The following is a 12024-nucleotide window of genomic DNA, read 5'->3' as shown; positions in this document are numbered from 1 at the left end:
GGGAGCTGACTCTCAACACTTTTAAAAATCAGGTCACTTATTTGGATGCCTAAGTATGCTTTTACTTCAGACACCTAGCTTTGAAAATGTGGGCCTTTATATAAAAGGACACAGTGTATTTATGGAGAAAGATGAAATGGACCTCCAAATGGGAAATAAATCAAGCATACCTGGAAATGTAAGAAAACAGCAAATAATTTGTTCAACAAATTTAGACTTTTTTCTTTTCATGAATGTCTTTAAGGATATTGGGACTCCCTTGTTATCTTCATGTGAGAATTTTGAGACAGAGGATTAACTATCTATTTGTTACTCTGTTAGAACGGTATTGGTGAGTTTGTTGGGATTAGAAGTAAGCAAATAAAATGCAATAAGCTGTTGTCTGGATAATTTTTCTGCTAAGGAATAAAGTTAAAGTTTTAAGCATTTTCTAAGAAGCAGAAATATTTTCAAAGTTTTTGCAAACAAATTTCTAGGTGTTTATTGAGAAATATAATCTTTTGAGAGATTAGATCTCATGGTGGTTCAGGTTATGTGATATTGTTTCTGATTTTTGACTAATTAAAACCTTTTCAGAAATTGTGTGATATTGCATGAAGCCATACTGCCATCACTATACCAACAGCCGCTGTGTAGGTCCATGGGTTGGATGGAAGGTTTAAAACTAGTTTTCCCTTTTTATTCTGCCCAAAGCAGTAGTTTGTGTGGGCTGTAGCTCCAACAAGTCATTTTCTGGATCATCCAATACTTCTTTTTAATGATAAATGTGTTTTGGGGGAATCTTTCTGAGGACCTGATGAAACTCCATGACACAGATTCAGCCTTTTATTCTGAATGTCTATTTAATTTGCTGGCTGACATTTTATTATTCTCATGACAAATGCCTCAACTTTAAACATAGAAAAGACCTAATGGATAGAGAAGCATATTACTATCATATAGTATATAGTACCAAATACCTGATATACATATATAGTATGTATATATATAAAAATCTGTGCACAGTATTACTTTCTAACACTGAGAATGTATAGTAATATTTTAATATCAGCTAACTTCCATTTTTCATAATCACACCCAACACTTTAGAACAAAGAAAAAGGCAATATTTTCTATTAAAAAAGTTTCAAGACTGTATTTCTGACTGAAATCTGTATAATTACTAGTTTGACTTTATCCAAAGTATACTGGAAATTTTATAAAGTACGTATTTTTAATTACACTTCCTTTCAATTTAGCTGAATTGTGACAGCTGCTCTGATTTTGACAGACAAGAAATGAAGTGTTTATGATGCTGTGACAGTGATGTCCATGACATTAATTGCATCTTTTGTTGGAAAATGTAATGAATTACATTTCAAAAAGGAGCCAAACATAAGGGTAGCTCTTCACTTATCTTACTTTGCAACAGAACTCTGAAACATTATTTTTGTCTCCATTAGATTAATAACTCATTGCAGCAAATGTAGACACTAATATGGTTAGAGGTCATCAGCAAATGCCTAAAAAGTCTGGTCAGTACTCTGCTTTATCAAACATTTGGTAGGCACTACTCCTGGGTGAGCAGAGGAATGTCTATTTTCATATTAATACAGGCAAATAAATGGAAACAAGGAAAAAATGAGTATGTATGATCTTTTCCTTTTAGGACTTTTTAAAACATGATAAGGTTGAAAGTATCTCCAGAACTGAGGCATCTGTATCTTTTGTCAGAATCAAAAAGTGACAGGTGGAATTTTCTTAAGCTTATAAATAACATAGAAACAGAAAGTTCACTGATTTTCCACAGGGTGTGTGCTTTTGAATTCACTTTGGTTCAGACGTTTGAGAGTATTTAAGTACTTGAGAGGTTTATTTTCACATGTTATGCTTTTCTGCTTAGGTTTTATTATTTTAATCCACCATTAAAGCTAGATACTTTTGTAAGCTTCACTATGAATCTTTTTCCTTGGGTGCTCACACAAATATATAAATATGTCCTGTAAGGACAGAAAGTCCTACCTGGAATGTGCTGGGGTCTTTCATGGGAGCCCAAGGGAATTAAAAATGGCAGAGAATGGCAGAGCAGCCTAGTCCAATAGTACTGCTTTGGCAATAATTGACTGAGCCTTTAAAGCCAGAGAATGATGCTGTCCCATCTTAATAACATTTGTTGCTATCTATATGTTACGTGCAATAAGGAGAATGAGGCTGGAAAAGAAAAAGTTCAGGAAATGAAAAGTTGGGACCTTAGCTGTTCGAAAACTGTTTTGGAATCTGAATTGAATTTACAGAGCATTATCATCTGGTGAAGGATGACGGTGGGGATGTGGAGACAAGGCCAAGCATATAAAACTGCCATAAACAGGCAGTGGTAGCTTTCACCTAATAACTCAATATTATCAATGTATTCTCCTCAGATGTACTCCACTAGGACTTCCATCCTGACAACTCAGTGCTTGGGAGAATTTGCCAAATCTGCCCATACTTCCCATAGCGTCCAAGTATTCTTCATGGTTAGACCCATGTTTTGCTACTTTCATAATGTCAGAATTATTGTAAGGGATGCAGTATTAACATCTTTCCTGAGCTACACAGCATCTTGGTATGCCATGACTAACTCCTGAAGGAAAATTTCATGAACTGAGGTTGCTGGAGCTGCTTATCACTTATCTATTTGTGCATTATATCACAAGACCTTTGTCTCTGTTCTTATCTGGCTTCATCATTTTATTCCTTGCCAGCTCACATGCATGTTTTTTTAAACTGTCACCTTCTCTTTCAATTACATTCTGTAGAGACTTCTGACCCATGGAGGTGAGCATGGGAAAGTCCCTCTTATCATTCTCTGTCAGCTGGCTTGAAACTGCCTGTCCTTTTTCCCTTTTCAAAGGACAGTCTCTGTCCTGTTGACACATAACGGACAAACTTTGGACAAAGACTGGAGTCTTACAGCCCAGTATATTAGTCCATGCCATACCAACAGGATAATAGAGCCGTATGCTAAGGCTTAGAACTATTAATTTGTGAGCAAGTGGAAGCAGAAGTAAAGACTGCCTCCAGTAATCAGCACATTTCACTGTCTAGATAAAGGCTTCTCACATAGGCTGACTACTTTATATTCTTCCTTCACTTATGAGCTTTGCCTAAAGGGAGTTACAACAATTAGCCAGTCTTTCCTCTGCCTAAGTCATTTTCCACTGCTGTTGTTTCTGAGAGAAGGCTGTCCTTTGCAACACAACATCCTGCAGAAAGTGGGACCATAATTTTGTAAGTGTTATATCCATTGCCAGTCAAATATATCTATCCTTTTTCTCTGAGTAGATCATTTCATGGCCTGTTCAGTTACTCAAAGGATAGTCTCCTTTTGGGATTATCTCAATTTTTTCATAGTCTGAAAAAAACAAAACAAACAACCCCCCTCCACACACCTAACCAGGAGAGAAAACTGCCAAAGTATCACCAGAGGAGGTCTAATAGTGACTGTCCCTCTTCTCTGCAGAGCCTCTAACAATGTTTCACTCTTCTCTGCATTTCCAGACTAAATGACTGCAATGTGCTGTTTGTAGGGTGTCCTCCATTTCCCCAGCAAGGCTTTGAGCTTAGTTTATGGGGTCATATGATAGAAAGTAAGTAAGCTTTGCTACAGAAGTAACAAGAGAAAGTAAAGCTCTGGATAGGGGAACAGGTCAAAGAAATAATGATGAACTGTACAGAAAAAGGATCTGAAAGAGCAAAGTGGGCTCATTAAAAGTACAAAAAGTATATGGTGGCGGTGGGTAGCCATAGTTCATATTTCCTTAGCATAAATGGGGGGAGTTGTATGAGTGTTGGGGATGTGACTGGAAGAAGACAGAAGTCGCATGGTGGAATTCTTACTGGCTAGAGAGACACAAACCGAAGGGCTGAGTATTGCTCTGAGAGACCTGCAGCCTCTCTGAGCAGCTCAGCAGCTTCTCTGGTGGCTTGAGAGGCTGGAAGTGCCATGACCAGAGCAGGGCTGCAGGTATGTGTTTGGCATTTTCTGTTGTCATTACAAGGAACTGTGCTTTTCATCCTTCACTCTTTTCACATCCTTCAGCCTTTGCTTCCTGCCTGCTTGCTGGCCTTGTTAATAATCAATCACATTTTATTCACTTAACCTTTGTTTGTCTGCCCCCTGCCTCATGCTTCTTCGTGTCACAGTAGATGGCACAACTTCAACTGTCTGTTGATTAACAAATGCACACTGTACTGCAGCCATTTTAACTCCCTCCCTGAGCATTGTGCTGTAGCCACTTTAACTGCTTCTTTACATATTGATTGAACCCTGCTTGCATTGAGTATTGACTGCCACAGACAATGTTCCTCACTTACCATTATCGCCCTTGTTTCTTTCTCCCTTATCACCATTCCCTTAAACATTGATGTTCATCTGGTTTCTCCTGCCCTTATATTTATTCACCATCTACATCTTCATTTCATTCTCATACTTGTAAATTAACCACATACAATCATTTCCTTTCTTTTTTTGCTATTGCTTGTGAGGAATATTTCTCCTAATCATCAATATGACCAGTCTCAGGAGTTCATCATTCAAAAATCATGAGTCAACCTCTGTTTTCCCTGAGATCAGGATACTGATCTAATACACCCAAAAAGGCTCTTTATCTTTCATTTGTTTCCTAGGCAAATAAAAATAGGGATTTTGCCTTTTAAGTTGTGGAGGAAACCTACAGAATAGCGTCAAGATATTGTTCACAATTCTCAGGAAAATAATTTTATCTTTAATAATAAAAATATAAAATACTGGTTATCAGTGAATAGCATGAATATGAGATCTGAGGTTTGAAGATAAACATCAGCTAAGATAAACATAGAATGCAGCACAGGGAAGTATTGAGATGGGAAAATCAGCAGAAGATGATACTGAACATCCCAGGACTATAAACCTATAGTCTTTTAATGGAATGTAACTTTGGGAGTTGGGCAAAACCAGTTTTAGGGATAAAAAGAGAACAAACATCCAACAAATCTAAGGCACTCTGTATGTAGTATGTTTGGATGTTATATGGAGATGAAGGCCAATGAAGAAATCTCTTCACTGATATAAAAGCACATTAAGAGTTGTAAGCCATAGCCCCAAGTAGACTCTAGAGTGAGGAGGAAGAAACTCATCATCAACATCATACTCCTAGTGAAGTACTCGGGGTGCTGATGACTTGTTGCAATCTCCCACTCCTATCTTGAGGAAGACTGGCACTGTCAGATGTAGGGCTCGAAGAGGAAGGGTGAACATAATACCAGAGAGAAAGGATTAGATCCTAGAAAATGTGTTTGTATTTTAACTGGATTATTATCGAAATTTTTTCTATACTGGTAGTATTTTCTTTATTTTTTTCCTTTTTTCCTATGGTAATTAGATCTGGACAAATAAAAATTCTTTAATTAGATTCTTAAGATTGCAGCTATACTAACGATAAATTCTTAGTTTTGCAGTTAAGGTGTTTCTTTTTTACTCATAGGATTTTGAATGTAACAACTGGCACGATACTTCTTTGAGTGTGAGACTGAACTAAATGCCCTCCATGGGTCCCTCTCAGCCATGTCCTTGGCTCAAATAAATTTGCTATTAAATTTTGAAAATAAGCAAAATCTAATGCTGTTTTCTGTCTATATTTTCATTCTGTTTCTTCACCAACTTTTTTTTATTCCAGTTCCCATAGCCGTAACTTATTGGCAGTTTTCTGTCAAAATGCTTTCTGGGGAATGGTTGCTACAAGGAAAGATATTTTCATTGTGAAGATTGATCGAACATTTTTCTCCATTTAGGAACATCAAAGGAAAAGTTGTCTTGAATTGAATTGTCTTAATTTTAAAATGTAACCAAGATGTTTTATTCTAGGATAACAAACAGCACATTATGACAATTAGAATTTTGGAGCATCCTGTTCTTATTCTTCCTGCTGGCTCAAGTTCTTTGTCTGGACCACATTTCCTATAATGTATCATAGTCTCCTGCTTGCTCCATTCCCAAGAACATACTGGGAATCCTATAAACTTGGTCTTTCATGAGGAACGCAGTTTGGCAGAAGTGCCCAGCTCATGGTGGGGGGGGAATCATTGGGCACCTAAATGCAACTGCATAGGAAGATCTTTTCAACCGGTTCTGGGATGTAACAAGAGAAGGTGGGGAAAGTGCTAAAGATAGGACAAGGAAGAAGGTATCCTGCTGGAGCTCCCCAGTCACATGTGCCAGTGCCAGGAATAGGAAGGGGGACAAATTTGCATAGGCCATGCCGGGGCAGGAGCTGAAAGAAGGGTTTGCTGAAGGCTGGTGAGAGAGGGCCAGCTGTATTGGTGAACTGCACCAAATTAAATGTAGGAGATGCTGACAATGCCAAGGGACAGGAAGGCACATACTTAGTGGTGGTGGTGGGGGAACAAACCCACAAATGCTTTCTTTTCGTTGTATGGAAATTTTATCAATATATACATATTCCATATGTATTTCTTTCTTCCCCCTGTTTTTTCTTTTTAATCATTATGAAATGCAGAACTAAAGTTTTAACATTTGTAGTGAAACTTGAAGAAGCTGATATGTTTTACTGAGTTGCTGTAAAAACCTAAGCGTTTCAACTTTCAACACTTCCACTGTGCCTTTAGATTGTGAAATAAAGCTGAATATTTGACTGAAACCTAGCCTAAATCCAATAAGGGAAACAGGGAAAATATATATTTATTTATTTTAAACTCACACTGAAGGCCTGATCTTTGAAGTGTAGAATCATTGTTTTTGAACATTACAAGCAATGCTCTTCTACTAAACATTGCATTTTCCATTTCTAGCTCACATTGTTTGCCCAATCTCACCTTGAGCTGTTTGATCCTGCTTCAGAGACTGTTTCCCTTAGACACTCAAATCTTCCTGTTTCAGGCTCTGGTCACATTATTGACTCTGAATGACTTTGAGCTCACCTTGCTTATTCTTGGACTTCACTATTCTCTTAGCCTATGTTATAAATTATCCTTTTCTTTCTCATTTGTCCACTATCCTTTGCTGTCACATTCTTCACTATTTACTTGCTCTAGTCCTCGTTCTCTGACATCTTTGGGATATTATTTTTTTGCTAATCATTCCATTTTTTCTGCTACTTAAGAACAGCACCCTACTCTTGATGTTTTTTGCACTCAAACTTCATGTGAATGTTTACAATAAATTTCCATTTCCTCAAAATTAGGCTCAAGCAAGAAGACAACTCCAGTGAAGACATTTTAAAAACGGTAATAATGTACACAGTGAGGTAATATAGGAGATCTATGTAACTAGCAGCAAACCAAGAGAATATCTGCAGTTTTGATTCACATTGTCATGGAACTGGAAATAGAAGTGTGTCATGCAGGTGATGAGTCTCTGTGAACGTGTTTATAAATTTTGATGTTGACATATGTGACTGAAAGTTCCTCTGTTTAGTAATAGGGCTTAAATGCTGATTTTTTTGGCCTTTGGTAATTATACTGTAGGATTACACTTGAGCAATCTTAACTATAATTATGTAATGACTTTTTCTGTATGATATGCACAAAATTCTACTTAATGGATACTGGCATTTTTATATGCTCTTTCACATGCCCTGCTTTTGGGAATGTTCCACAGTGGTACTAAGTTTTCTTACTTAATTTCATTTTGCTCAGACCTAACTGCTTTTCAGAGACTAACTGCAGTTTTGATAAATGTTCTTTCTAGACTAGTTAATTTCTTAGGCTGATAAAAGCTATTTTAATAAAAAGCTGTAGCTTCTAGCTATAGCCTTGTTTCAAAAGATAAGTAACATCCGGTTTTCTTTTTTTTTATTTTTTTATTTTTTTCTATATTAGTTACTTTAGTTTAAGGACTTTGTTTTCTAGACTGATTAAGAAGAAAGATTGACAAATTGAACATCAGATTTACTCTTTCACCAGACTGATACAAGGAGCAGGTAATGAGATAACTCATTGCTAGTCACAAAGAGGTTTCTTTGAATTGAAACTTGTCAGACATACTTATCTCGTTAACAGTCACAGAGACTGATACAAACAAAAGCAAGACACTTGTGCCTACAGTTTCCTCCATAGCTGTTAAACCAACTCCTGTGTAACCACACGGTACTGCACATCCACACAGCTTCTCAGAGCTGCTACTAATTTGATACAAATTTGTATTCTTAAAATTGCATTTCTTAATAGTCATTTTATAGCAGTATACTGTATTTTTTGTAAAGCCTCTGTAGTGCCTATCATAACAGTGCTGGACCTTTCATCTCTCTCCTCCTGAATAAGTTAAGTCTCAGCTCTCGTTTTTCCTGACAACTGATTGTTTTCTATGTATTAAGTGCTGGGAAGAGCAAAGACACAAAATAGCAGGGTTCAGGACTCTCAAGTACTCAAGGTCTGATTAGCAGCTTTCTTGGAGATTGAAGAGCCAAATCACTTTTCCTGTGGGCAGGCAGAATTTAACCATGTAAATGGAATGTGCTCGTTTACAAAAGAAGTTTATGCTTTTGACAATGGCCTGACAGTTTAGAAAGAATCCATCCCTCAGGTTTTCCAAAGCTAAGGACCTGAGAATCACATTGAATGATTTTCCCAGGTTTAATAAGACCTATCAGCTTCGGTGTTGGAACAAAAGGGGTAGGAATACTATACATAAAACAAAGCACATCAGACATAAGAGGATGGAGAGGGAAGAACTAGTGGCTTGGTGACACTCACCATTGGTATGGATGGTTACAAGAAATTTTTGCTACTTTTTTTTTCCTACAAACTATTTAGTGATAGAAGAAGAAGACAAGAACAGTAGGTAACAGAGAGATGAGGCAATGCAAAGGGGTTATACTAATTTCTCCATTATTCATCAACATGGGTAGTACTAGCACTCATCCTGCACTCATGTCATCCTCCACCCTCTCTGCTCCATACATGAAAGATACTCTCCAAGCTTGGAGGAAGCAAGCACTCCAAAGAAAGCACAACAAAGGCTCCTTTCCACTTACCAAGGACAATACTTTTCTATTTGAACACAAAATATCTAATTTTACTAACTTTACTTTTTTTTTACCTTACCAAAGAATCTACTTTTTCTATTCACCAATAATCGCTTTCTCACTTAAAAGTAATTCCTCCTCTTTTATTTATTTATTTATTTTTAAATGGATAAATCTCTCTTACTTTCATCCTCAGCAGAACTCATACTTTACATTTCAGGACACCACATTCCTCTTTTGGGTTATATGAAGCTCTCACCTTTCCTACAAGGTGTGTGTGGAGGGGTTAAGAATGAACAAGAATCAACTCCAGCATGTGTGAGGAGACCCCAGGAAACCAGGAAATCTGCTCTTCTACTTGTGCATTCTAAATACCCTTCTCACACACACTGGGTAGATAGTAAAAATGTGCTACTCATGAAGAATTTTGAAAAGCAAGTTCTGATGACATAGAAAGTTGTTTTTACTTTTGGGAGTGTGAGGTTGCTATTCTCCTAACAAGGAAGACATCTTTACAACAGTGAGTCAATGAGTCCATCTCATGCCAGGCCTAATGCTGCTTTTTGATACATGATCAATATATCCCTCCATCAGTCCTGCTGTGGGAGTAAGAGACACTGCCCATAATGCCAAAATCCACATCTGCTTTGCTGCTGCTGGGATGCTTCATGTAAAGAGAATTTCCAACGGCAGAGATGCGGTTCCTTATTGTCCCCCCTTCCACTGTGAAACCATAAAAAGAAGACCGAGCACAAGAGAAAATCTGACTCAACATCACTAAAAATACCTTCTTTTTAAAGCAAGCAGAGTGTGCTTTTATTTCCATTTTAGTCAGAAACAGTGTCTGTTTCCCCCAGGGATGAGTTGATTTCTCCTTCCTGCAGTCCTTGTAACTTATCTCAAAAAAACAAAACAAAACAAAACAAGCAATGCCAAAGTGGGGTGAAATTCCACCAGCTGCTCCTATGTAGATAGGCAGCCTGAATATTTCCAGCCCTCCTCCCCTTTCCCACAAATTTTGTGTTCCAGATTTGCCAGCAGTTGGCTCAGCATACTGTCCCTCCAGGAAAGTACACCTAAAATGATGCGGCAACCAAGGCCCCTGTGAGACGTTTAGGTTTGTGATGAGCAGTATAATCTGATAGAGCCATTTAGCCATGTTGTATTATGAGGTGTTTATCAAGACATTAATTTTAAAGAAAGAGCAACTCTGTTTTATTCTTTTATTTCTGTTCTTTTTTTCTTTCTTTTTTTTTTTTTTGAGAAAGCATACACATAGTCCTAGATTTTAGTTAGTGCTCTGTGAGAGATGGGGGCTGGGAAAAGCTTTTCCTCCATTTCAAAAGAGGCAGAGATACCATCAGTCTTTTCGTCGGCAGCGAGCTCAGATTCCCACTGGTGTGCCACAGTGCATGTGGAGTTTGCAGGCAGTGATGCAACTTCCCTCACAGCAAATAACTGCTAGTAAATTAATTTACTAGCTCTTCTTCTTGTCCAGACAAATAAGGCTGGCAAGTGTGAAGGGCACATGGCTACCTTCAGGAGAGCAGTGGAGCCGCTGGCTCTGCTGGCTCCCAGGGCGACTGCCCTGGCTGTAGGCACAGAGCAGGTCTGCAGGGCAGCAGCGTGCAGCAGGTAACAAAATGCCGATGTCTGTGCTACCTGCTTTGCCAGTGTCCGAGCCCTGGAGAGCCATATGGGTTTCTGCAGTCACTGCCGGTAAGGGGTTTGCGTATGCGAGGAAAGGTTGCCCCTACCCCTTACAGATCTATAATCGCAGTCCTCACCTTGCCCATTCCCTGCCCGTATGAGGAAGACCAAGCTTGCCTCTTTGTGTCTTTTCCCTCCAATGTACACAGATTTGCTCCTTCTCTATCCCCTCATATCTCTTCTAGGGCTCCAGCTGCTAGAGCAAGGAGCAGACTGGCCCCAGCAGGCCCCAGTGCTGTCTTCTTGCAGCAACAAAATTGAGTTTCCCTGCAGTGCTGAGAGAAGACTTAATGGGGCTCTGCCCTGGTGTACTGTAACCCTAGTGTTTCTTTGTCTCAATTTAAGATTAAAAATGCTTTTACTGCCCTCTCAAAAATATTTACATACTGTCAGTGTATAAATAATGTTTCTGTGTATTGGAACTTTCTTTTATAAAAACATAGAAATATTTTGACTTCACCTTCTAATTAAAAATAAAGGGGGGAAAAAAAGCAAATTGCATCTGAAATAAAAAGCTCTTTCAGATAAAAACAAAAAAGGAACTTATTATATAGGCTTTGGAATAGAAAGCCAGTCAAAAGTGAACCTTTCTAAATTTGATTTCTGACGAGTCAGCATTTTCACACAAGATAGCATTTCCCAGACAATTTCCTAAACAGCAGTAGTCTTGGCTGGACTGTAGGTGGAATGAAATGCGTTTTCCTCAGTATTGCACTGCCTTTTAGCTTCAACGCACACAATAGCCCTCAGTGTTATGCAAGTTTAGCTGTTTTATATTTTAATGAACTAAAAACCTTGCAGTTTTTGAATATGTCCTATTTTCAGCTTTCTAAATGTGGGGCCTTCTTCCCTTAAAAGTAAGACAGTTACTACCCAGGGCTGATTCCGATGCGAGTCAGTCAGGAGGGTCCAGAATGGCAGGGGGACGATATAGGTTAGCATGGCAGACAGGGTCTCCACACTGCAGCAGCCTAAACTTTTCCAGCTATTTCAGAAAAGGAGGCTTTTAAGAGGATATTGAAACATGCTCTCAGCATGAGGACCAGGAGCAGAGAAGATGTGAAGGTGCTTACTTGGAAGAGCACCAGAAAGATAGTGAAGGGTGTGCTAATCAGGAGGCCAGGGCTGAATCCTCAGCCACAAAGGAGAGAGAGTGGGTAGTTGTAGGACATGAAGGAAATAATTTACTTTAGATTTTATACAGAAAAGGGAATCAGTGGTGGGATTCAACGAGAGAGGTGATATAGTTAAAGCAGAGGCCTAGGGAAGTGATTTTTGACTAGCAGAACAGATGATGAGTGCATGGCAGGGGGAGACTGCATTACTATGATTG

The sequence above is a fragment of the Dromaius novaehollandiae genome, chromosome 2 (genome assembly GCF_036370855.1).
Source record: "Dromaius novaehollandiae isolate bDroNov1 chromosome 2, bDroNov1.hap1, whole genome shotgun sequence".
Classification (NCBI taxonomy): Eukaryota; Metazoa; Chordata; class Aves; order Casuariiformes; family Dromaiidae; genus Dromaius; species Dromaius novaehollandiae.
This window is presented reverse-complemented; position numbering follows the sequence as displayed.